Below are 24,167 nucleotides of genomic sequence, written 5' to 3'. Positions count from 1 at the left end.
AATTTAATTAGACATGTGTATTCATGTAATAAGCTACCTGATGCCTACACCGATCAGCCCTGCTTCTTTCTTCATCACATCAAAGTGCAGCTTCCTAAGACATTTCCTTCCTATAATATAAAAGTGATTCCCCACCAAAGTTTTCAGATCATTTGCCAGTCAAATAATACTTTGATATTGTTGTGTGTCTTCACAGTGTTTCTGACTTACGGCTACCCTAAGGCAAACCTATCATGGAGTTTTCTTGGCAATATTGGTTCAGAGGGGGGTTGTCTTTGCCTACACTACTGCAGTGTTTGATAATATTTTGTCAGGAAGTTCACCACATGGTGAGAAAGAACATTAGATGTAGGATAGAATTACAGAGGCTGGTAAGATAAAGTATTTCCAAAAGAAGCAGAGGTAATACAGAGAGGGATCACGGATAAGATCAAAACCAGGGCCAGAAGACCAACACATATATCAATTTTCTTCTTTGGACAGTTGAGTCCCCCCATCTGCACCAACTTTTGATTCATGCTCAGCTTGAATGCTTTCCCCATAAGCACTGTGTAACAGTGGAAAGAATTCATGTGCATGGAGTATTTGCATGGAGTATTTGCTACCATGTGCTCCACAAGACCCAACATCTCAAAACATTTTGGTATATGAACTAAAGGACAAGACACCATCCTCCAAGTCAACACTGGCAAGTCAACAGACTGGCAGGTGAAGCCTATTTTAATATGAGTGACAAGACATCATCCTCTACTGCATGTGAGGACAACAGACTAATTTAGGAGGTACAAGACAGGCTGCATGACACACACAGTTCTTTCTTCCAATACACTGTTGTTGTTCTGCATTCTCAACCTCTGCTGCCTGCCTTCCTCTGCCCAATGGGAGGACTAGCCCTGGTGCTCCACTAAATGGAATGATTTTACTATTCCATTTAGCCCCTTTTTCCCCTCCAAGGTACTTCTCACAGTTTCCCCCCCTCTTTCTCCTCCTTCCAGTGATAAAATTACATGTTTTCTCACAATCATTCCATGCTGTTGCAGGGTTAATGATGACCCTGCAAAACATGGGAGTTTATCAGATAAGGGAAATTGGAAGTATAATCCAATGGCAATCCAAACGCAATCATGGTGTTTAACATTATTGCGTGATAGACTACTACATGCAATTTCGGGCAATGGGAAATCAGTCCGAATGTAATCATAGGGTTTCACGTTATTGCGTGATAGACCACCACACACAATTTCGGGCAATGGAAAGCTATTTTCAAGCAATGGGAAGTTAGTTCGAACGCAATTTGAATTCATGTAAATTCGCTGAACTAGCGGATTCACATGAATGTGTTCTGGCCCCACTTTCCTTTCATTCAAAATTAAGAGAAATTCCTCCCGTGTGATAAACTCCATGCTCTGCTCACAACCCATAGTGGTATCCAGTACCTGTCCTTGTCTGTGTGCCTGCCTTCAAGTTGCCTGTCAACTTATGGTGACCCCATGAATTTCATAGGGTTTCCTTATGCAAGAACAGCCAGAGGTGGTTTTGCCCATTCCTTCATCTGAAATACATCCTATAGCACCTGGGATTCATAGTTGGTCTCCTATCCAAGTATTAAATTAGGTTGACCCTGCATAGCTTCCAAGATCAGATGGGATCTGGTACCTTTAGGATATCTAGGGCTGTCATTACTAACCCATGTTCTTCATGGACTCTTTGCATCTTCACCCAAGAGGACAGGCTTCGGCCCTGTAGGGGCCAAAGCAACCCAAACAAATTTTATAAGTGGCCTTTGTGGAGAGCAGATAAGAAGCTTTTCAGACAGCAGTGGTAACAATGCAAAAACTGACACCAAGAGAACCTTTTTGGGAGAATGAATGCCTGACCTTGGACTATTGTCTCACACTTGCCAAAAAACATCAAATGCTAGGAAAGCCTGGCAGGCTTCTGAATATAAGCAACAGGTAGGCTTCTCCATATAAACACAACTAGGCGCTGCATGCTTGTATCCCCTGATTAGCTGAGGGCTTCATATTAAGCTAGTGATGATGGTGGACTGATGGAAACCAAGTATATAGCACTCATGTCATGTGCACCATGTTTTTATGTATGTATGTATGTATGTATGTATGTTATTCATTGGTGGTCAAAAACGATGGCTTCTGTTTTGACTGTGTCCAGAAACACCAGTTCCCAGCATAAACAGGACAGAAAATTAATGCTTCTCTCTTCAATACAATGCACTCAGCATTTCTTTTTTGGGGCTCATTCCTCCTTCAGCAAGCTCAGTTCAGAAAAGCATTTTCAGAATGTAGGCATCTGCCCAGAGTGAGTGGAGACACAGTGTTTTACCTTATGTTTGGCTATATAACTAAAGAATAAAGTGTTAGTTCCTACACAATTAAACTTAAATTGTATTCACCAATGAGGGTGAAAAATAAATGCACATCTTATTAGATGAGGGGGTCTTCCAGGATTTCAATGGACTTCATATTCATCATATGCCTTCCTCCTGGGGAGCCCCACCACTACTTGTTGAAGAGAAGCTCTGCTTAGAGTCCCATTTGTAAAGGAAAGAACAACAACAGACATGAGATGGAGTAAAAGACTTTTGCTGTGGTGATGCTAATCCAGAAGCTCTTCTTCCTCCTCCTGCCATTGATAGGTACTTAAAAATGTGGATCCCTGGACTATTGGACACAAGTCTGCATATAATTTGCATATGTTATAAGAACCAATCTGAAGTGCTGAGAAAATTCAGGATTGAGGTCTATGAACCCAGGCCTAACACTGCCCCAGCTCCTTCCCATCTTGAGAGACTTTGAGAATCTGAAGATGCAGCTGGGATCCATTTATTTTGCATTATAGGACTGACTGTTATTTTATTGTGATTTATTGTTGTGGATTTTATTGTTATTAGATACTGCCCTGGATATAAAGAAGAGTGAGGTAATACAATGCAATACTCTATTTTTGACTACAAAGAAAAAGGTTCTTGAAAAAGATTTATTCTACACACAGGCTATCAGTTTGGCAGAAGAAGCTGTATTTGTGTTTTGTGGGGGTTTTTTCGGTTCAATTCTGCCTCTATCTGTGCAAGTGACAAATAAGGGATTTTTATCATTTACTTTAATCAGATGCATGACAATAGATTCACAACAGTGCTATACATGCCAGCATTTTTCAAACAATATTATGACACAATTATTTTCACACCAAAGACAATATTCCTACTTCTGCCCTACATACATTATTGAAGACTCTGTACATGTTAGCCTTTCTCTGTTTAAGAAACCACTCCAAAAACTGTTCTTTGGGTTACAAAGTTATGTTAGGAAAACTGTGCTCCAAAACACACTGCAGAAATAATCCAGTTTCAGACTGCTTTAACTGCCCTGGCTCAATGCTAGGGGATTCTGGGAACTGTAGTTTCGTGAGACATTTAGCCTTCTCTCTCAGAGAGCCCTGGTGCTACAGCATTGAGCCAGGGCAGTTAAGGCAGTCTCAAACTGGATTATTCCTGCAGTGTGTTTTGGCTCATAATTGTCCTGTTACCAACAGTAGACATTCACAACTGCAAGGTATAGAACAGCAGGTCATGCACTACACAGTGCCACAATATCAAACTAACTATTAAAGGTAATATGTATCCCTGCAATTAACAAATTTCCTTTCCAACAATGAGATTTCCTCAGAGGTGCATGCTTCAGTAGCCAGACTTGCAAATTAAACCTGAATGCATGAGAATAATAATAATAATAATAATAATAATAAATTAAGCATGAAAAATGCAAATAGCACAGGTGAGGAAAATCATGTGCTATGATAAACAGATCACCTAGTTTGATCTTCAGTGTTGGTGCCCATGCAGTGGCATGGATGTGGATTAGAATAAGAGGCACCCACTACAGCCAGTGTTTAAGCAAAACACTGTTTTCCACACAAAAAAGAAAACAAAAAATGAGTAAATACAAGATGAATGAATGGCCACCACTGTGCTAAATTTCAGCATGGTCCACTTTGTGCAAACTCACTTTGAAAGAAAAATTATGTATGACTTAACTTATTTTAAACAGTCAATAATCTGATACAGCCTCAAGCCCAAGGGGCCAAAAGCACTGCTTTCTGCTACAAACAGGTACCAGAAGACAACATATGTGACCAACAACTGGACAGGACAGACAGCAGGGCTGAAGAAACGTGTAATGTCCTTCTCTTCAGTAAAGTGCAACCTGCCTGAAGGATGTTTGTCCTTAGGTGAATACCCTACATTACAAGCTAAATTTCCTCCATAAGATCTTGCAGCCCGTCCCCTTGTCACATCTTAAAGGATGGAGGCAGGGGAATTTATGTATGTTGGCTGAACCTAAAAGAAAGGAGCAGCCTTGCTTTATCACAACAGTTCCACAGAACTTGTGCCCAGTAGCATCTGTGAGGTTCCTCCGTCCTCTTTCCTCTTGGCTTCACTGAGTGAAGTCTGAGAAGATCTGATGTGTCCCTCTTCACTTCAGTCAGCTATGTGGAATAAATAAACTCTGGCGAGTACTGTGACAGAGGCAAAATCAGAGTTTGGAACATTTGGATTGCAATTCCCAGAATCCCCATGCCTGTACAGCCACTTTTAGAAAAGCAGCTTTCTCATGGTCTGGGCAAAATGAAGGTGGGGAACTCTCCTCTCCCTCAACTTTCTACTTTTGTTGCCTAAGAAATCTAAAAAATACAGAACTCGTCCTTCTTTGTATTGTCCTTGGTATAGGACAGTACAGAACAGGAGAGTTTCCTCTTTAGTAATCATTTACAACAATAGCCTCGTATATTGTTCTGTACTTCAGTGAAAGAATGGAGACCATTGTCTGTAATACATCATTATTACCTTTTAACTTCTAAATGTGTCATAATAAATTCCAGATCCGCACATTTATGATGCCCACCGTATCTGAGGAAATAAACAATCGTTCTTCTGAGTAAGCCAGAATGAAAAGGGAGGTAAAAATGTGTTTGATGAGTATTTAAATGTATAATTTGTTCAATAAGGAAAGACACAGGCATACCCTCATGTGCGCTTCACAAATCCCAGCTTGCTGACAAATTCATAAGAGGACCATAAATCTACATCCAGATGTTTACAACAAGGTGAAGGACATGGTGAGACATTTGCTCCGAAGTAGACAGTTTGCTTCAAAATAAATGATTACTGCATGCCTAAACTTTACATCTGCTTTTAGATAGACAAGGAGCAAGCAAACAGCTAGGACTGATCTTGAAACAAAACTTAGGCTAGAAAGATATTTAATATGAAAGAACTATTCTTTAATATTAAGCAATCCGAGAGAGAGAGAGAGAGAGAGAGAGAGAGAGAGAGAGAGAGAGAGAGAGAGAACAATAATGGATTCCAGGTTTTAATATGTATTTTGGATTCCTGCTGTTTTCAAATTAAGTGAACTATTCACCCTTCAAAAACATTAAAGAAAAGTATTGTTTCAGAACAAAATGTTTATTAACTTTTGAAATAAAATATAATGTCCAATCCTCTGAGGGGAAAAAAGCACTCTTGCTCTTTCAGCGTTAGAATGCAGAGACATATAGGATTTACCAGCGCTTGCTTATGTCGATTCAATTCGACATATGGCGATCCCATGAATTTCATAGGGTTTTCTTAGGCAAGGAATACCCAGATATGGTTTGCCAGTTCCTTCCTGTGGTATTCTTTGGTAGTCTCCTATCCAAGTACTAACCAAAGCTGACACCAGATGGGATGTGGAGAGGGTGCGGAGCATGTGGATGTCTATCAGGATAAAGGGGACATCGGTGTAGTTTCAAGTCATCCAGAATTGGGATGGGGTCAGAGCTGTAGGGCTGCCTCTTCCCTTTCTCTGTAGGGCAGCCACCCACATGGGAATAAAGCGAGGGTTCAGTGGGCTCTGGGGGTACACTGAGACAGTGGGGAGAAAGGCATTTGAATCTGACCACTGTGTCATTTTGCTTCACGTCTTTGATGTAGTAAACCAACGACCATTCAAATATTTATTTTGTCTGCACTACTTTTACCCCTCAGGCTAAAGCAGGAGGGTTTTTTTTATGGAGGACCAGTGTAGTGTCTTCTAAAACAAACAATCAAAAAAAGTTTTATCCCCTTGACAATAATAATTAAAACAATCATTAACTGTGTTCAGTGTCATCAGGTAGAAACTACATCATTTACTTCAGGTTCTTTCAATCTCTTCCAGCCTCGTGATTCTAAATAATGTACACTCTAGATTAATCTCAGGAATCAGCTGTTATTAATAAGAGCTTCATTTTTGAGGTTTCCTGTATGATTTCACATGAAGCTCTTGATTGATTTATAATGTGGTAAGCCCATAGCTATTCAATGTCCTGTATCTAACTGCCAACTAGTGATGAGGCTTTGTGAAATAGCCTATTCTCTACAAATATTTTTCCAATAAAAATGTAGAACTGATTCTTCTTGTAAAACGGCAGAAGTTGGAAATTGAGTTTATTTCTAAAAGTGTGACATTTTATCTTATTGAAACCAGTCACCTGAAATCCAGGATGTTTCAAAACATTGCTGCTATCACAGAGTAAGTAAGAAAATGTCTAGATGTATGAGCAGATGTGGTACTAATCCAAACTTTACACTTTATACAAGACCTTTTAAAAAGTGCATATGAAAACTTAAATACAATCTCATTCAACAGTTCCCCCCCCAAATATATTTGTTATTTTTCTTTTACTAATATAAGGAAAATAAGTCCCATTTCTGACCAGAACTACCACTCCCAAAAGCCTTAAGGAGCAGTGAAAACCAACGTTTTGCTTTAATACTTTTTCCTTGAAGATCAGCAGTCTGGGTACAGCTCACAAAAAAGGCCTTGTGAGTTACCTCTCGCTCCTGGATTGTACTTTTCTCATCCCACTAATGTTGCTATCAGTCCTGATTACAGTAGGGATGCGTAGCTAATACCTGACCTTCTTCCCAATGTCTCATTGGGACTGTAAAGATTATGGTTAAACTTAAAGCCTGTCGTTAAGCCCTTGGGACAAGTGAGAATGCAGACAGTGGCAGCCAAGATTTTTGCTACTTGTTTTGAATCCCTGTGTGAATTTGGCACTGTCCATCAATGAGCACTTAGGCTTCCTAAAGGTTTTCCCTTTTGCCTCCTTGTGACTCTTTCTTGCTAACGCTTCACATCTCGAGTGTCCCCTGCAGCATTCAACTACCATTTTCTTATAGAAACCCCAAATCCTATGATTTCCAGGATCCCCACCTCCCATCTATTGCTGTTTCTCCAAATTTTGTCCTTTGGTTCCTGTGATTTTTTTCACCCGAGACTCAAAACAGGTATAATGGTTTTGAATATTCGACAATCGCCCTTTCCCTACCACCAGTAAAAATGTATGTGAAATTCCTGTGATGTCACTGCAGTTGAAACAACAACTAGAAGTCTGGCAACTGACTTTGACCATTTTCAGAATGCAAGCCTTTCCCCCTGAGCAGGGGTTCCCAACCTTGCTCCAAGGAGCCCTTAAGGCTCCATGTGCACTTCCCAGGTGCTCCGCAGCCATTCCAGAAAAATGAAAGAAGTAAAAATTGAATGTAATTAAATAATAAGAATATATTCTTATATATACTCCTAAACACCATTAACTTGTAAGACATAGGGTAGAGCTCTTAGGGGCTCCACCATAGAAATAAGGCCTCCACAAGTCAAAAAAGTTGGGAACCCCTACCTTAGAGTTTTTGGCAGCCAGCTAACACAGTGGTTTTGAAGACTGGACTCCAGCTCTGGAGACCAGGGTTCAATTCCCAGCTTTGCCATGAAACCCACTGTGTGACCTTGGGCAAGTCACATTCTCTCAGCCTCAGGGGAAGGCAATGGCAAACTTCCTCTGAACAAATCTTGCCAGGAAAACTCTATGATAAGTTTGCCTTAAGTCACCATAAGTCGGAAATGACTCCAAGGCGCGTTACAGACCGCCCTAAAGCAGGCGGTCTGCCGCCACCCTCATTAGCTACGCCAAGAAGCCCCAGCGGCCAGATCGCGAGGCTTCCTGGCGCAGCTAAAAAGGAGCGCCGAAATGGCGCTCCTTTTTGGGGCCCGGAAGTGGCACTGCGAGGTGCAAGGTGCGCACTCACGGTGTCACTTCTGCCGCGCCATGTCCGGATGCTGTGTGTCCGAGACGTAAATATGGCGGCGCCGTGTGGACAGGCGCCGCCATTTACTACGCGCTCTGCGCGTCCTAGGAATGAGGCCAGTTAGGAAGGTGAGACCCTTCCTAACCCTAGCACGCCCCTTCCTAACCCTAGTACACACAGAGCGCGTAGTAAATGGCGGTGTGTAACACGTCCAAGGCACACAGATACTACAACAAATAAAAAATAAATGTTCAAACTGAAGGCTCAGTAAAACAATTTTGATACTGTTTGTCTCCCCAAAATTAAACCTACTGCTCAACCAAAACATCTAAGATTAAGAAGTTTTCCCAGTGACCCACAAGACTTCAAAGCCTGCAGCACTGTTCACCTTTTTATACCATCAATAAACATGTTTCAGGCAAGCATCTTGTGAACTCAGCAGGTTACATATAGCTCTACCTGTTTTGTACTAAGAACCACTGTATTCAATGGCAGATTTCCAGTTAGTTTCATTGGGCTTTTGATTAAGCCCCTTATGAGCAAACTCACTTCACTGTTTGCCATCTCTTCCATCTCCAGATGTTTATGGAATTAATGATATTTTTCCAGCAACATCACAACATAGAATTTGATAATAGGGGATAAACATTGACTGAGCGCAGTGGTAACAGCCACACATTCTTTCAAAACAGTTGCCAGGAGCAGATAACCGTAGGTTCAGGGATGAGTGGGTGGCCATGCAGTTTTACAGTAAATATTTGTGGCAGCAAAACAAAGTCTCCATTGCAGGTGGGAATCCTCTCTGTGTGACCCTCGTACTTCTTGTGTCTTTAATCATGAAATGGAAGCATCACTGCAAAGCTGGCACTGAGTCAAGTTTTTATAGGGAGAATTTTGTTGTGCTGTATATGAGTAATAATGTGCTACAGCTGGCAAGCAACATGTCGCTCCTGTCAGTACAAAGACAGAAGCTTCTGAGAGAAAGCGTCATTCTGAGAAAGCAGCAAAGATGATGATTTTGGAGACCAATCTATCACATCCTGGAGGGTCTCAAAGCAGAGAGAAAAGCTGTGAATGTGCCTCATTACACAGCATCTCACAACAGTAACTGCAAATGAAGGGTGCAACAATAATAAGCAAAAGGAAAATTGAAAGGTCATTCTGTATCATGTTATTATGGTAATTTTATCTTCAGAAATTCTCCCCTAAGCAAGACTGAGCTATATGGTTTCCATGATGCATCCATAGTATAGTCTTACTAATAGTGCAATCATAAACCTGTCTACTCAGAAGACCCATTTAGCTTATATAAATATGTATAGATGGAATTATTTTCACATGGAAGCATTAAACAATGAACTATTTATTGAAAAATAAATAAGTATATGTGTGAATACAAGAATGATAATGCACCACAAATAAGGTCTCATCCACACCGCAGAAACAGTGCAGTTTGACACTATTTTAACTGCCATGACTCAATGCTATGGGATTTTTAGTTTTGTGGGATGTTTAATGTTTCCTGTCAGAGAGTTCTGGTGCCACACCATACTGCAAGTTCCAGGATTCCATAGGATTGAGCCAAGGAAGTTAGTGGTATCAAACTGCTTCATTTTTTGCAGTGTGGCAGCAGCCCAAGCCATGGTCGCTTTTCTTTTGCAGCCAGCATATAGTATGGACAAATCAGGAAGCATCCATAATAATCTATCTATCAACTTTAACTTATTCCACACAGGTTATGGTGAACGGTTTGTAAGCATTGGACACCCATGCGCTGACTCTCACCAGACTAATTCAGTCATTTAAACTGATGCATCTGCACAGTGAGCAACTACATATGAACGTGGTAATAGACACCCATAACACAAATCATTTCAAAGCATGCTCCATTTGTAGATAGTTACATGGAAACCAACATTTAATAGTCACATGTGATAAGACATTATATTGAAAGAAGACCTATTTCCAGTACCATTTTTCTAGCATATGTGGTTCTCAGGTTATCTGATGTGGGGGGACTGGCAATTTCCCTCCATAATATGCTGGGGACCGTTACTATTTTTATGCCCACTGGGCACAATTCTTTCTTTCTTGGAAACTAGCCAGGGACTGGCAGCCAGTGGCTCAGGGACTGGCACCAGTCCAGGAACCACTACTGTACTCTGAAAAGCACTATGATGCTTCACAGATATCTTTAATATTTTAAAAATGTGTTGCCATAAAGGTCAGATTAATAGAATGCATCTATCTATCTACCTACCTGCCTACCTACCTACCTATCTGTCTTCCCCTACAAGTACCCATGGGGGGGGGGGGGGGAGAAACCACACACACAACTGTCTGTCTATGGTGAGCCCTTTGCACATTAAAAAAGTTTCAGGTAGTTTTGTCAGGGCTTAAGTAAATAAATTCTGTGTCTTAAATCTTAAGAAACGGAGCAAGGATTCTGCCTGTATTCTGAAGAATAATTTTTCACCTTATGGTGAGGATTCTATGCAACTTCTGATCTCATAACAGGAGCCAGTCCTGGTAAGGTGTCAGTATCTGCTGTATTATTAAGATCGTCTCACTGAAGAATACTTCATTTAGAGTAACTTCTCACCAATCCCTTGCTGTCTTTGTACAGAACAATGGCAATTGAGGGAATTCAAATGTGATTACAATTCTGTGTGGAAAATATATGATGTTGTATTGTGAGCTGCCAAACAAAGCCAAGATTTGTTTGATTCACTTATCCTATGATGTTTCAAGGTATGATTGATTCAGATGCGAGATGACTGAACTGTTATTAATTTAAAGCAGGCAGCTGTGTTTGTAGCCAACTCTGGATATGAATCAGATCTATGCATAAAGTACAGGATTTCCAGCCAGAGTAAAATGACTGTCTGCTTTGATCCTACATGCCTGTTGTTGAGGGATGTGCCATCTCTAATCCAGCTTTGAATTGGATTAATTTTCAAAAACAAAAAGTACAGTTTCCAGGTCATGAACAAGCCATGCTATTTATTTTTGGCATTTTTGTTAACCTAGCAGGCTGATGTACAATGAATTGGGCTCAATGAATATTGGCACTCAAAGAAAATCTCTATTCTGAGCTGCATTCTCTGCAAAAGTGGTGGAAAGAGAACTTGGCAGTTTATATGATCATCAACAGAAATGCATTTCAGACAGGATACAAAAATCAAGATTTTCAGATTTCTGGATTTTCATTACATATATTTAAGATGCAATTTACTCTGGATTTAATGTGGATATACAACAAAAAAAGAAAAGAAAAAATATTTATTTAATTAGTATTTTCTAGTTGCCAGGCTGTACTCAGAGGGTGGATTTGGAGACAGAAGCCATGCCATTGGACCCGGATGCAGCCCGAATTAGAATTCAATTCCGTAGCAGTAAGTTGCTTTTTAAAGCTGTGCAATAAACTCTATAGACACTGCTGATAAGCTTTTGATCCCTCATTTTAAAAACTCTTATTAAAAGACAAAACAAAACTAGAGCTTGTGGCCAAAGAACTATTGGATTAGTTCAAAACAGTGTATTTCGTTCCCAAGTGCCAATTCTTTTTCAGCATCCATTGCAGCAAGATCACAATGCTGTCAGTGACAGGATGTATATATTTAATAAGTATCATGCTGAAATTAGCTTCTCTTTCACAATCTAGTGGAGTCTAGGCCTAACTAACCATAACTGGTTAGTTCCCTGGCTTTCTCCCTTGCCTACTGATTTCCTTTGTATCAATAGTGTATAGTGCTTTCAGTCTGTAGACCCCATGTGTTTGATTCACTCCAATTCTTCATCAGTTCCCTCCCTTTTTTATCTCTTGGGAACAGGGAGAGCGTGTCTCACAAGCCCATCTGTGTAATGCATTCAGTGAAACCATGTAGAGTAAGTGCTGTCTACGACTAGAACTGCATTATTATTATTATTATTATTATTATTATTATTATTATTAAGCTTTATTTATATAGCGCTGTAAATTTAGACAGCACTGTACATACAATCTTTTTAATTAGACGGTTCCCTGCCCTCAGGCTTACAATCTAAAAAGACATGACACAAAAGAGAAGAGAATGGTGGTGGGAAAGGGGATGAGGTCCAGCAGTTCTTCTCTCCCTCTGAGGCCTGGACCAAGGCAGATGGACTGGAGGGAGGGCTCTGTTTCTTAATTGATGCCAGGCCTGATGGAGCTGGCCCTGCCTTTTCACTCCCTCCCAGGCCAGATGATGACAAATGGCATGGAGAGAGGGCTCTTCTTCTTCTTCAGGCTGGGCCTGATGGAGTTGGGCCTGCCTTTTCATTCTTTCCAGGTCGGATGTCTTGTCTTTCTCTCCCTCTGGATGATGGTGGATAGAGGGATGCCCTTCTTCTTTTCAGGCAAGGTCTGATGAAGCTGGTCTGCCCTTCTCTCCCTCTGGATGATGGTGGATGGAGGGAGGGCTCATCATCTTTCAGGTAAGGCCTGATGGAGCTGTCTTGCCTTTATCTCCCTCTAGATGATGATGGATAGAGGGAGGTCTCTTCTTCTTATGCATGACATCACATCCTTCGTATATTTCAGGAAGCGGCCTGATGGAGGACTCACTAAGGACATTATCAGACAAGGGAAATTGGAAGTATAATCCAATGGCAATCCGAATGCAATCATGGGGTTTAACATTATTGCATGGGAGACTACCACACAAAATTTGAGGCAATGGGAAGTCAGTCCAAGCGCAATCAAGGGGTTTCACGTTATTGCACAATTTTGGGCAATGGCAAGCTATTTTCGGGCAATGGGAAGTCAGTTCGAACACAATTTGAATTCACGTAAATTCGCTAAACTAGCGAATTCACGTGAATGCGTTCTGGCCCCCCTTTCTTTTCATTCGAAATTAAGCGAAACTCTTCCCATGTGATAAACTCCTGAGTGTAAGAGTGCTCCATGTACACACTGAGAACTCTTTCTCATAAATATCCAGTAGACAATTATCAGGGTGGGTGAAGGGTAGATAAGGGTCAGTTCTGGTATTGGATCACTGTATGCTTGGCGGTTTTCTTATGGTATTAGTACTTTTTTGTTTTCATCACCCAGTTCCCTGCTTTTAAAGTCACTGCCTATTTTGCTTCATTCCCCTTTGACACATGTCTGTTGAATAGCATCTCTACCATTCCTCTCTTTTCTCAAACAATACACAGCCATTTCCTATTATTAATAATATTTTTATTAGTTTCAAATTACACAACAATTTACAATTACCATTGACATAACAAACTTTTAAATTAAGCTGTTGTCTGTTTTAAATGTACCTAAAATGTATATTGTAATGCATTTGCTTTTGTTCTGAATTACTGGATCTTTGGTTGTGAATCAAGATTGCTAGAATGGGTCAAACCAGTTTATCAGCTTTAGTCTGGCCACTCCCAGATCTATTAATGGAAAGCTTTCCTTCCCAACTCCACAAGGAATGTGATTTGGCTTTCCCTGAGCATGCCTCTGAGTGAATTGAATGAAAGATGATCCTCTCCATAAGAGGAGGGTGGGGAGGTAAAGCAGGACTCTTCAAGAAAAGTTAGCTGTAATGCTAAAAAGACTGACTGTGAGCATGTGTAGACTGCTTTTCGTCCCCACTGACTAGTGTTGTTGTTGTTGTTGTTGTTGTGTGCCTTCAAGTTTTTTAAGACTTATGGTGACCCTAAGGTGAACCTATCATGTAGTTTTCTTGGCAAATTTCTTCAGAGGAGGCTGCCATTGCCACCTCTGAGGCAGAGAGAGTGTGACTTGCCCAAGGTCACTCAGTGGGTTTCCATGGCTGAACCAAAATTTGAACCCTGGTCTCCAAAGTCCCTCACTCAAATTGACTAATAACAGGAACCCCTTACTGGAGGGATTTCGGAGCCACAATCAATAATTTGTGTTGGCATATTTCAAGAGAAGATAGCCTCGTACCTTTCCACTGATAACCTGAGTTGGAATTCAAGTGGCTTAACATATTTGACATTGAATCTTTAAGAGAGCTTAGAGCAGGCTCTCCAGCTAAAGTATCTTAGCTGCCCATGTAGCTGCCCACCCTCTTTTTAAAAAGATGTCCAGCGAAGGAGACCCCAACGCTCCTCTCAGCAATTGGTTCTATTGCCAAACCAGTTTTGCTGTCAAGAGGTTCCTTCTAATGTTCAATCAAAATCTACCCTAATGTAACTTAAAATTATTCAACTTGGTCCTATCCTTTGGACAGCCCTTGAGATAGTTAAAGAACGCAATCATATTACCTCTCAATCTTTTCTTCGCCAAATTCAACAAGCCCAGCTCCTTCATCCTTTCCTCATATGTTCTCCATACCTCTTATTGTCCTTGTTACCCTTCTCTGAACTCTCTCCAACTTGCCAATATCCTTCTTAAAATGAAGTCATTTGTCCTGAACTAAACGCATTACTGCAGATGAGGCCTGACTAGTGCAAAATAGGAGTTTTACTTCCCTCAGCTTGGAAGCTAGGAACCTATACAAACCAGCTCTTTGTGCCAGCCTGTGGGCAGAATTAAGGCTCAGCGTTCACACGCTGAATGCCCTAACCCTGCTCCTAGGGTGCCATTTTGGCATGTGTCGGTCTACACAACGTGAGCCATCATAACCCCCCTCCAGTGCTGCATCCACATGATACAGCACTGAAGGAGCGTCATAAATCTGTGCTTTATGTGGCTCCTTTCTGTGCTCTCCGGAGACCGGATCGGGGCTGTGGCATGAGGTTGCTGCAGCCCTGATCTGGCCAGTAAAGGAGCGGCTGGAGACCGCCTCTTTGGGGTGGTCTGTATAGCCCCCAAACTTCTACTAATGCAGGCCAAAATAGCATTGGCTTTCTTTGCTGCAGTATCACACTGCTGGCTCATTTTAAATTTATGATCAACAATAATTCCGCATGTAGTACTACTAAACCATGCATTCCCCATCTTTTTGCACTTTAAGCAAATCTTACTTAATGTCTATGGAACTCATCCAACCACCACCCCAAAAAAGTGGTCCACAGTCAAGGCTTCTGATTAAGTGCTTGCTTATGACAACTAATAGCAGCAGCATCGAGAGGAAAATTAACTCTTTTGAGAAGTGGTGCTGGAGAAGGGTGCTGATGACACCATGGACAGTCAAAAGACAAACAAGTAGGTTCCTGAGTAGATTTAGCCAGAAATGGTCCTGGAAGACAAGATGCCCAAATTAAGGCTCTCATTAGAAAAGACAATAATGCTAGGGAAGGTGGAGGGCAGTGGTGAGAGAGGGAGACCGCACACCACATAGATAGAGATTACAGGCATGAGTCTACCAGACTTAAGCAGAGCAGTGGAGGAGAGGGGAGCTTGGAGAGGTCTCATCCACAGAGTCACCAAGAATTGGCGACAACTCCAGGGCATTTAACAACAACAAGGAGAAGACTCTTTCAAGTACTGTGGTGATCAATGTTTTAAGACTCATGTTAAAGATTACTTTTGGGTTCACACAACTGAAATGCGTGCTTACCACTACCTCTACTCTCCCTCAAGTTGCAAAAGTAGAGTCTTCTCCCTGAAGTCACACTGAATGTTGGGGACACTTGGGAAGCTGCAACACTTTTGGCTACTTTCTGTATCATAAATGGAGAACTGAGATAATGCACTTTAAAAATAAAATAAAAAAATCATGCACTGAATTCTCCAATCTAGGGTTTTGTTAGGTTCTTAGAGTGCTTACCACAATAGAGTTGATCTGTGGACCCCTGACATTAGAAATATATATATATATATATATATATATATATATTAGCCTCTTTTAAATCCCTTACTTAACCAGCTATTGAAAAGGAGATCTAAACAACTACATTTTCATAAAAAGTTTAGTATAGCATCGTTTTCTGTGGCTTTTTTCAGGCTTTGTGGCCATGTTCTAGAAGAGTTTGTTTCAGACATTTTGCCAGCATCTGTGGCTGGCATCTACAGAGAATGAAGCAAGTTAATATAGCATGTTCAACTGAGATGCAAAGGTTATTGTCATGACCAAGGTAATAAAGCGATAAGCAATAGCAATTTTACCTTGTGCTTTCTTTTTGTGATTTCTTTTCTTTTTAAGTCTTTCAACACTGTTCTTTAATGTGTAGAACTGCCAATATAACATACTGACACTAGATGGCAATAATCTCACAGCTCTGCTAAAGGAGGATACAGATCATGTCAATTACAGCAGTTTCTCGGTTAGCTTGCCGTGATCGTATAGTGGTTAGTACTCTGCGTTGTGGCCGCAGCAACCTCGGTTCGAATCCGAGTCACGGCAGAATGGGAGAAATTTTAGTTTCTCTCTTAAATAAATAAATAAAAAGCCCCTTCACAGTCATGGCAAAATGGGAGACATTTTACTTGCTCTCTTAAATAATAATAATAAAAAACCCTTCATAAAGCAACACTATCCTTTTAACATATATGCAGTGCCAGCATTACTTCTGAACTGAAAATTCATACATTTGCTAGCCATACAAAACTCACTCTCCCATGTGTATGTCACTCTCTCTGTGTGTTACTATGCGTGTTACTATGTAAAAAAATACAAAATTTGTTATGCCAAACCACTTGAAAGGAGAAACATAGCAAATTAATGGTTGTGCTATATTTTAGAAATAACACAAAGTGAGCTTCTTCTGCATATTCATACACACATGACCCAAAAGCCCTATAGGTCTTGGGTCACAGCTTCCTGAACAACCATATCTTACATCATATCTTATCATATCATATCAACCATATCTTAAATCATACAACTCAAGTTCAGCTATTTGATGGCGATCCTTCTCTTTCTCCCATCACCTTTACAGGCATGTTTGGTGGTAACAAGACCTTCTTAATGACTGCTCCCAGGTTTGGAGCTCCATTCCCAGGATGACTCCCCTCTGTGTTGTCTTTCCATTGGCAGCTTACAACTTTTCTATTCCAACAGGCTTTATGGGAATGTCTGTAGAGACTTTTTATAATGAGCTGTTCTATTGTCCCCCCCCCCCCCCTCTTTTGCCTTTTAATACATTTGCCTTAATTCTAACATAATGGTTTAAACCAACAGAGCAGAACTAGCAGTGTAATCACATTTGACAACAATATTTTGCATGTTGTCTTTGTACCTGTATAGTTTTATTTTATTTTTTTTGTAAGCTGTCTTGAGCCCCAGTAAGAGGAAAAGATGAGACATACCTGAATAAATTATGGTGATAATTTTGCATAAAAGACACATTCGCCCTAATGGACCTTAAAAATATCTTGTGAACTACCACAGTCAAAAATGAAATCATCGTATATCCATACACACATCGCTCTTGTTCCAAATTTCAAAATTTCTTGCATGTATAATTGAGGATAATTTATTCCCCCTTTTGTAATTCGTTCACCCATCCCATAAAAGGGATATATTAATTTTTTTTTTAAAAAAAAAGCATTATTTTATGTAGTTAAAAACAGTTCTATCCTACTTTTCACTTCAGTGATGATTAAAATTGCTTGACTGTTTTTATATTTGTAAGACGGGGGAAGTATATTATAAAACAGTCAGATCAAACAGAACAGAACAATATCTTAAGTTCAGAGATCAGTGTATAGCCTAATATAAGATAATTATGAACTGAAATGTTTTACTGTTATGTTAATCCTAACAGTAAAAAAAATATGAATGTATACAATCATTAAATTCAACATTATTTAAGTAACATTTCTCTGGGGCAGATATGCTAAACTCTTTTTCAATAACTGTTCTAAAATAGCTGGACTTTACATAAGTGGGCATATGTCATAATATGGGGGATTTTAGGCTCTTCAAAATGTACAAGTCCCTTTCTGCCGTGACTCGGATTCGAACCGAGGTTGCTGCGGCCACAACGCAGAGTACTAACCACTATACGATCACGGCAAGCTATCTCAGAACTGGAAAAGGTGGTGTGTTTTTTTAGTCTAAACTAAAATGATGACCTATGTATAACTGGCGCCATCTACTGAGTAACAGACAGAGACAAATTTTGCTTTGTCATCACTTGAAAGTAACCTAGCTGCCGTCCCAGCAATGAACTAAAACTGATTAGAACTAATGTTCAGACCATTTATTTGCTTATCTTTCATCCAAGTGCATAAGCGAGTTTTTTTATTGCTCCTGTAGGAAAGACGTGTCTAACAAATTAATTTTTGTCTGTTTTAAAAATAGGGCTGAGATGGAAATTTGAACGAAGGCCTCTTTCTAAAGAATGGATGAACAGTTTGTGCAAGAAACAGAATTGCCTATACTATAAAAACATATGAAATCTGTAACGAATTATTACGAATTTTAGTATATTCCTATTGGACAGTGTTAAATTTGAATGTTTAATCTCTTTTTATGGGTTGTTCACTGTTTTTATGATAGAGGGAGGGTTGGGGTTTGGGGGGTTTTAAACTGTAATTTTTAATTGTTTGATGTTTTCATTATACTGTTGGACTCCGCTTTGATTCTTTTGTGAAAAAGCGGAATACAAATAAATATTATTATTATGTTAGGAAGCTAGATAAGTAACAAAGTAGTATCAAAGGCCTTTACAGACTGATGGTTTTTAAAAAGCCAAAACGAAGGAAACAAAAAGGCAAAATCAGTTGACTGTTGAATTTTATAACATTCCTACAATCAAAGTAGCATTGTCCCTTTGCTTTTTCATTATTTTAATGTTATAAATAGAACCTATGGCAATATATTAAAGATCTAATACATAACAATCAAAGTATTGTTATAAAAAAATTGCATGCAACTGTGAAGTCGAAGGCTTTCATGGCTGGCATCCATAGTTTTTTGTGGGTTTTTCGGGCCATGTTCTAGAAGAGTTTCTTCCTGCTATTCTCTGAAGATGCCAGCCACAGATGCTGGCAAAATGTCATGAAGAAAACCTTCTAGGACATGGCCACATAGCCTGAAAAACCCACAAAAAACTCTGCACACAACTGTTTCAAAAGGCCAATGTCATCTATAACATGCTCATGTTGCATCTCAAAACAAGACTTCTTGTTAAATGTACAGAAGAAGAAAAGCAGTGGGAGGTTGGGAGGAAATGAAGCTATGAGTTTTGTTCTAGTCCTCCTTTTTTTCCTGACATTGGGACAATATTCCTTGAGAAACAACTTCATTATCAACATGACAGAAAGCATTATTGCTCACACCCATTTTCTCCAGCAGCGGGACATTCCAGAGACAACGTTCCATTATTTTGTCTTCTCTGGATCAAAAGCACTTTAGTTTTCTGATATCTCTATCTCACAAGTTTTTATTTACAAATATACAAGCAGATTTATCTAAAAACACTCCTATCACTTATCTTTTATCAGATGCATATAAAAGCTGTGAACCCCAAGGATGTTTTAATCAACTCAACATTTTCTGTCTCTGCAGATTTTAATCTGTCTTGTTCGCTTACTTACACATGTTAAAAATTTGCATTGTCTAAAACTGGAGATAAGTTTAATAAACGGAAATAATTTGCTGTTATCCACAGATAACAACAGCGCACCCCTTAATTATGTGACACAAGTCTTGGGAATTTCACAGTTACAGCAATCACTGTTTCCCTAATAAAGGTTTTGATAGTAATGTGTCAGTTTTCCTAATGAGAATTCTACATATGTTTCAAGGGAGAAAATGCCCCCTTGTAAAATAAAGGATTATGCAGAATAGATGACAAATCATAGCAGGAAACATGCTAAATACTCCACAAAGATTCCAACAGAGACAATTTTTGGTATAACAAAATGGATTTGCACTCATTAGTCAACCATAATGAAATGAAACCATACCATTTTATTAAAACAAACTATACCCTTCAATTTTCTTTAGCGGAGCATCAATCACACAAGAATATCAAACAATACTGCGGCAATTAAGGCTATTTTGATAACTGCTATTGCTTGAGATCATGGCTGAAGGTATAAATTTCACAGCTGGACTTTGCAGTGCAGTTAGACACATTTCACCCAAGCCAATTATAGTCCACAGTTAAATATAGTGTTCAAGGAGGGATATCAATCATAACATATCACAGAGACAATATTTGCAGGTTTATGCTGAATTCCACCACAAAGTGTCCATTCTCCAGCATAAACTGGACTGATTTTAAAGTGTGGGTTTAAGATTAATATAAGATATATTATATAAAATATATAAAATAAGGAATTATCCAGTTATGCTTCCTAGAAAAGCACAAGGCTAAAGAGAAAAGTACAGAAGAAAAGAATTATCAGATTACAATGGGCCCTGATCCATGACCAGAACAGCAAATACAGAGGTGGACAATTTCCAGGAGCTGAGGGGCTGCCCTTGTTCCCAGATCTTGGAAGGCTGACCCTCCCTGCAAATTTCATTTTTTCCCCAAACCCCCACATGTCTCACAACACACCAAAAAATGCACTCCTCATAAGCCTTCAGGAGGGAGAATCACTAGCTATCTGGGGGTGTTTTAAGGGGGGCTGTTTCCAGATCAGTTTGAGGCTAGTGGTGCTTATTTCACTATTTTGTCACTTTGGAGTCTGAATAAATGCTCCTCAGAGGTAAAACACATCAGGGGTACAAAATGTTGAGCCTCTACCCAGGTGCTCATGTGCAGTGAGAAAACAAGAATGTACCCCTAAATTCTATTTGCCATGAAAAATGTTAGTGAAAACATTTGTGGTGGTAACATGGTGAAGTCTGTCTGTGTGTATTGGTAAGTCTATTCAAAAATACTGTTTTTAGCTTATCACTCATATTTAGGTATAACTCATAAACCAGAAGAGCATCTAAAATGGTCTGAAGAGAATGGAATGGGACAATAAAGAAAGAGTTGTCCCATTACACAGAGAAGCCGGGGGAATGTCGGGAAGGAGGTTGCAAGGCTTCCGGCTTCTTTGCAACCTCCTTCCGGCCTCCCCAGCCAAGGGAAATTTTTAAAAAGTTGCAGGGAAGCTGGTCAGCGGCCAAAGAAGCAGGTAAGGAGACTGGGCCGAGAATTTAGGAGCCAGGAGAGACCAGTGACGGGAAGAGACGGGCTGCCAGTGGGAACCAGGGCGGATTCACTTTTCAAATAAATCGATTCAGCCCAAAAAACACCGCAAAAACCCCAGTATCTTTTTGCCATGGCTTAAATGGGCAAAAAAGGGCAGAAAGTATGGCCCCCCTTTCTGAATCAATTTCTAAAATCGGATTCAGTGGGAACCATGACCTTTTAACCCTGATCCCAATCTCGATTTAAACAGAGTGGGAATAAGGCCACAGTATTTCCTATCCTGGTTGCATGAGCACAGTAAAGGTTCCTTCAGACTGCCTGGACTTTAGAAAGCCTGCTCAGTACCGACTCTGCTTCTCATTCCCTGTCCTGCATTAGGTTAGGCCTCTGCACTGTATGCTCTCTGCAGCTGCATACCCACCAACAGTCCATTAATAACATGCCACCTAAGAAAAGGAAACATAGTAGCAGTAGCATCTTCTCTACCTTTCCTTCCTCCAGTTGCAAACCCTTGAGTTTCCCAAGTCACCTTGTTCATTAAAATTTATGCTTACCGATAAACATAAAAATGAAACCAGAACTTTACCTACTAAACATAACATAACAGGTAATACACAGATGGGATACATATATATTCACAGCAGTGAGGATTGTTATTGCAAACAATTAGGAAATAAAAATTATACTGTCACTTAATGGTTGGTTAATGAAATTGATGGGAAAGGAAGGGAAGGTTGGATTGGGTATTACACATAGGACCTTACCAGGCTTGGGACGAGAACGGTCCAAAAGGGGCCGGGTAGTGAATGGAACAAGTGGGGGATGCATTTTACTGCACACAGGAAGGCCCTCACTCATTCTGTTCCCTTCCCTTCCCAATCCAACCCAGAGAAGGTGATTTTTGAGAACTGTTCTGAACAGGTCTCAAAAAACGCATCCTCTGGGACAGATTGGGAATGGAAGGGATTGGAATGGGGACTTCTATGTGCAGTAAAATGTGTCCCCCACTCATTCCCGGCCCCTTTCTTTCCATTCTCGTCTCATGCCTGGAGCCCCTGTGCAATAAGATTCATCATTTTGATTTTGTTTTGTGTTGTTTTGCTATTGTTTTTATATTTTATTTGTGAAAAGATATATGAGATATTGTAAGTAAGGTATTGCTAGGGGGAAGATGTACAATAGTCATAAATAAAATAATTTTAAAAATGCGCTTACACCTATACATTAGAATGAGCTGAGTCCCTATCTCAGCACTTCCTCTATCTCTGTAATATTCATCCTCACATCTTGTATTGCTGTGATAGGTTCACCAAAGCGTGCTTAATAACAGACTCACAGACATCAGGAACAATAGTTGATGTGGAGTCTGTGGTATGTTGACCCTGAAATTTACAATTGGGATCAAGACTAACACAAGGATTCAGGGATAAAGCCTTTACCACCATTACCACCTGATATAGTTAAGAGCCTCTAGGCCTGCTATTTACTTTTTAAAAAGTGATCCACACAAACACTAGCTCTCATACAAAAAGAAGACTACAGTGAGGTCTTCAGCCAAGGTAAGAGGCCAGCTTTCTCCTGGTTTGCATGACATATGTACATCCCAATGATACAGTTTGCATGACATATGGCTTTTCCATTCCCCAATGCTTCCAGGGGGTTGCCCACCATTTTTTTAAAAAAGTTCTGATAAACTTTTGTCTTTGGAGATATATATATATATTCACCTTTTAAAATATAAACAAACAAACAAAAGCTTCAAACTCCTATGGGGATAGTGGTATATATAAGTGATGCATCTGCAGCCAGCTTCTGTCACAAACATGAAAAACACCGAAGAGGAAAGAAATATGCTGGAGCTAAACAAGTTCAGACCTCTTCCAGTAAGTTCTACTGCTTTACAAACAGCATACCTTTTCTTAATGTAAAGCACTTAAAAGTAGGAGCATGGATTCTCAGGGAGATCCCACTTAGGTGTCCTTTAAGGTTGGAAAGGAATCCCACATAAATGAGTTAGGAGCGGGTGTCATTGAACTCAAAATACGACACTTCTGAATAAACACGCTTAGGATGGTGCTGCATGACAGACTGGGGAGCCATGGCTGAGTTGTAAGTCATATGGATGAACCAGAACTGAATAGCTGTCACTAAGCAGGGGGAAAACAAGCAGTCATAGGCTTTCAACACTTCCTCTGTGCCATCAGACCTGGTGTGCCTTGGCAGCACTTTTCAATAGAGCATCTATTAATAATTTAAAAGTTACATCAAGTTGCACTTAAGGAGAGTGTCTCCTAGCACATCCGATATGCTGTTCAATGTTAAAGTGATAAAAGTACTGGCCTCACTTCACTCCTACTAGAATAGGACAGATGCGTTTTCAAAGTTCATGTCACCAAGCGGATCTGTGTTCAAAGAGCATAGAGCCATGGGAATCTTCTTTCTGCACAGCATGGGCTCAGTTTATATAATAAGACTACATATAGAAGGAAAACAACAATATACACAACGTTAATCACAGTGTTCTTCATTCCCATATTACCAACACTTATTTCCCATTTCCCTAAAAAACTCGTTTTCTTACCCATCTATCCACAGATCCATCAGGTGTATTTGCAGATTAATTTCCTAAAGAAGGTCATTATTATTGCTTTAATACAGATATGAAGCTGGGATTGATATTTCTCAACCAAGACTTCTTACTGAAGGCTTGGGTGAACTAGGATTTCCCCCTATCCAGCCCTCTCCTGTAACCCACAAAACAACTCAGGATAATCTGTCATGCCAAAATCCAGGGTTATCTATACCACATAAACACACATACACACAAGTTGTATTCTGACATAACATGCATACAGATGCAATGCCTTGCAAGAGCATCTTGTGTTTAGGGGCAGAAAGGAATACATATAAAATAAACATGGACTTCCTCATGGCAAATTAATGTGCAAAAGCTCCTACATTTTACTTAACACAGGTAAGGGAAATGTGTACTCTCCATATGTTGTTGAACTACTATTCCCATCATCCATCATCATTGGCTACATTGGACTGGGCTCCTGGAAGTTGCAGT

At 40.0% G+C, this 24,167-nt stretch overlaps 1 protein-coding gene and 2 non-coding genes across 5 annotated transcripts in view; 1 reads left to right on the top strand and 2 right to left on the bottom strand.

The window, feature by feature from the left end:
* NFIB (nuclear factor I B) overlaps positions 1–24,167 on the bottom strand; it is a 328,904-nt gene that overhangs the window by 259,823 nt on the left and 44,914 nt on the right. The gene's annotated exons all lie outside the window — the stretch shown is intronic.
* On the top strand, positions 16,330–16,401 carry TRNAH-GUG (transfer RNA histidin (anticodon GUG)). Its single transcript has one exon. It is a non-coding gene; the product is annotated as a tRNA-His (tRNA).
* TRNAH-GUG (transfer RNA histidin (anticodon GUG)) lies at positions 17,944–18,015 on the bottom strand. Its single transcript has one exon. It is a non-coding gene; the product is annotated as a tRNA-His (tRNA).

The sequence above is a fragment of the Sceloporus occidentalis genome, unplaced genomic scaffold, assembly GCF_023333645.1.
Source record: "Sceloporus occidentalis isolate IW3139 unplaced genomic scaffold, rSceOcc1.0.p SCAF_1, whole genome shotgun sequence".
In the NCBI taxonomy this organism is placed as follows: Eukaryota; Metazoa; Chordata; class Lepidosauria; order Squamata; family Phrynosomatidae; genus Sceloporus; species Sceloporus occidentalis.
Note: the sequence above shows the minus strand (reverse complement) of the source record. Positions and strands in the feature narration are given on the sequence as shown.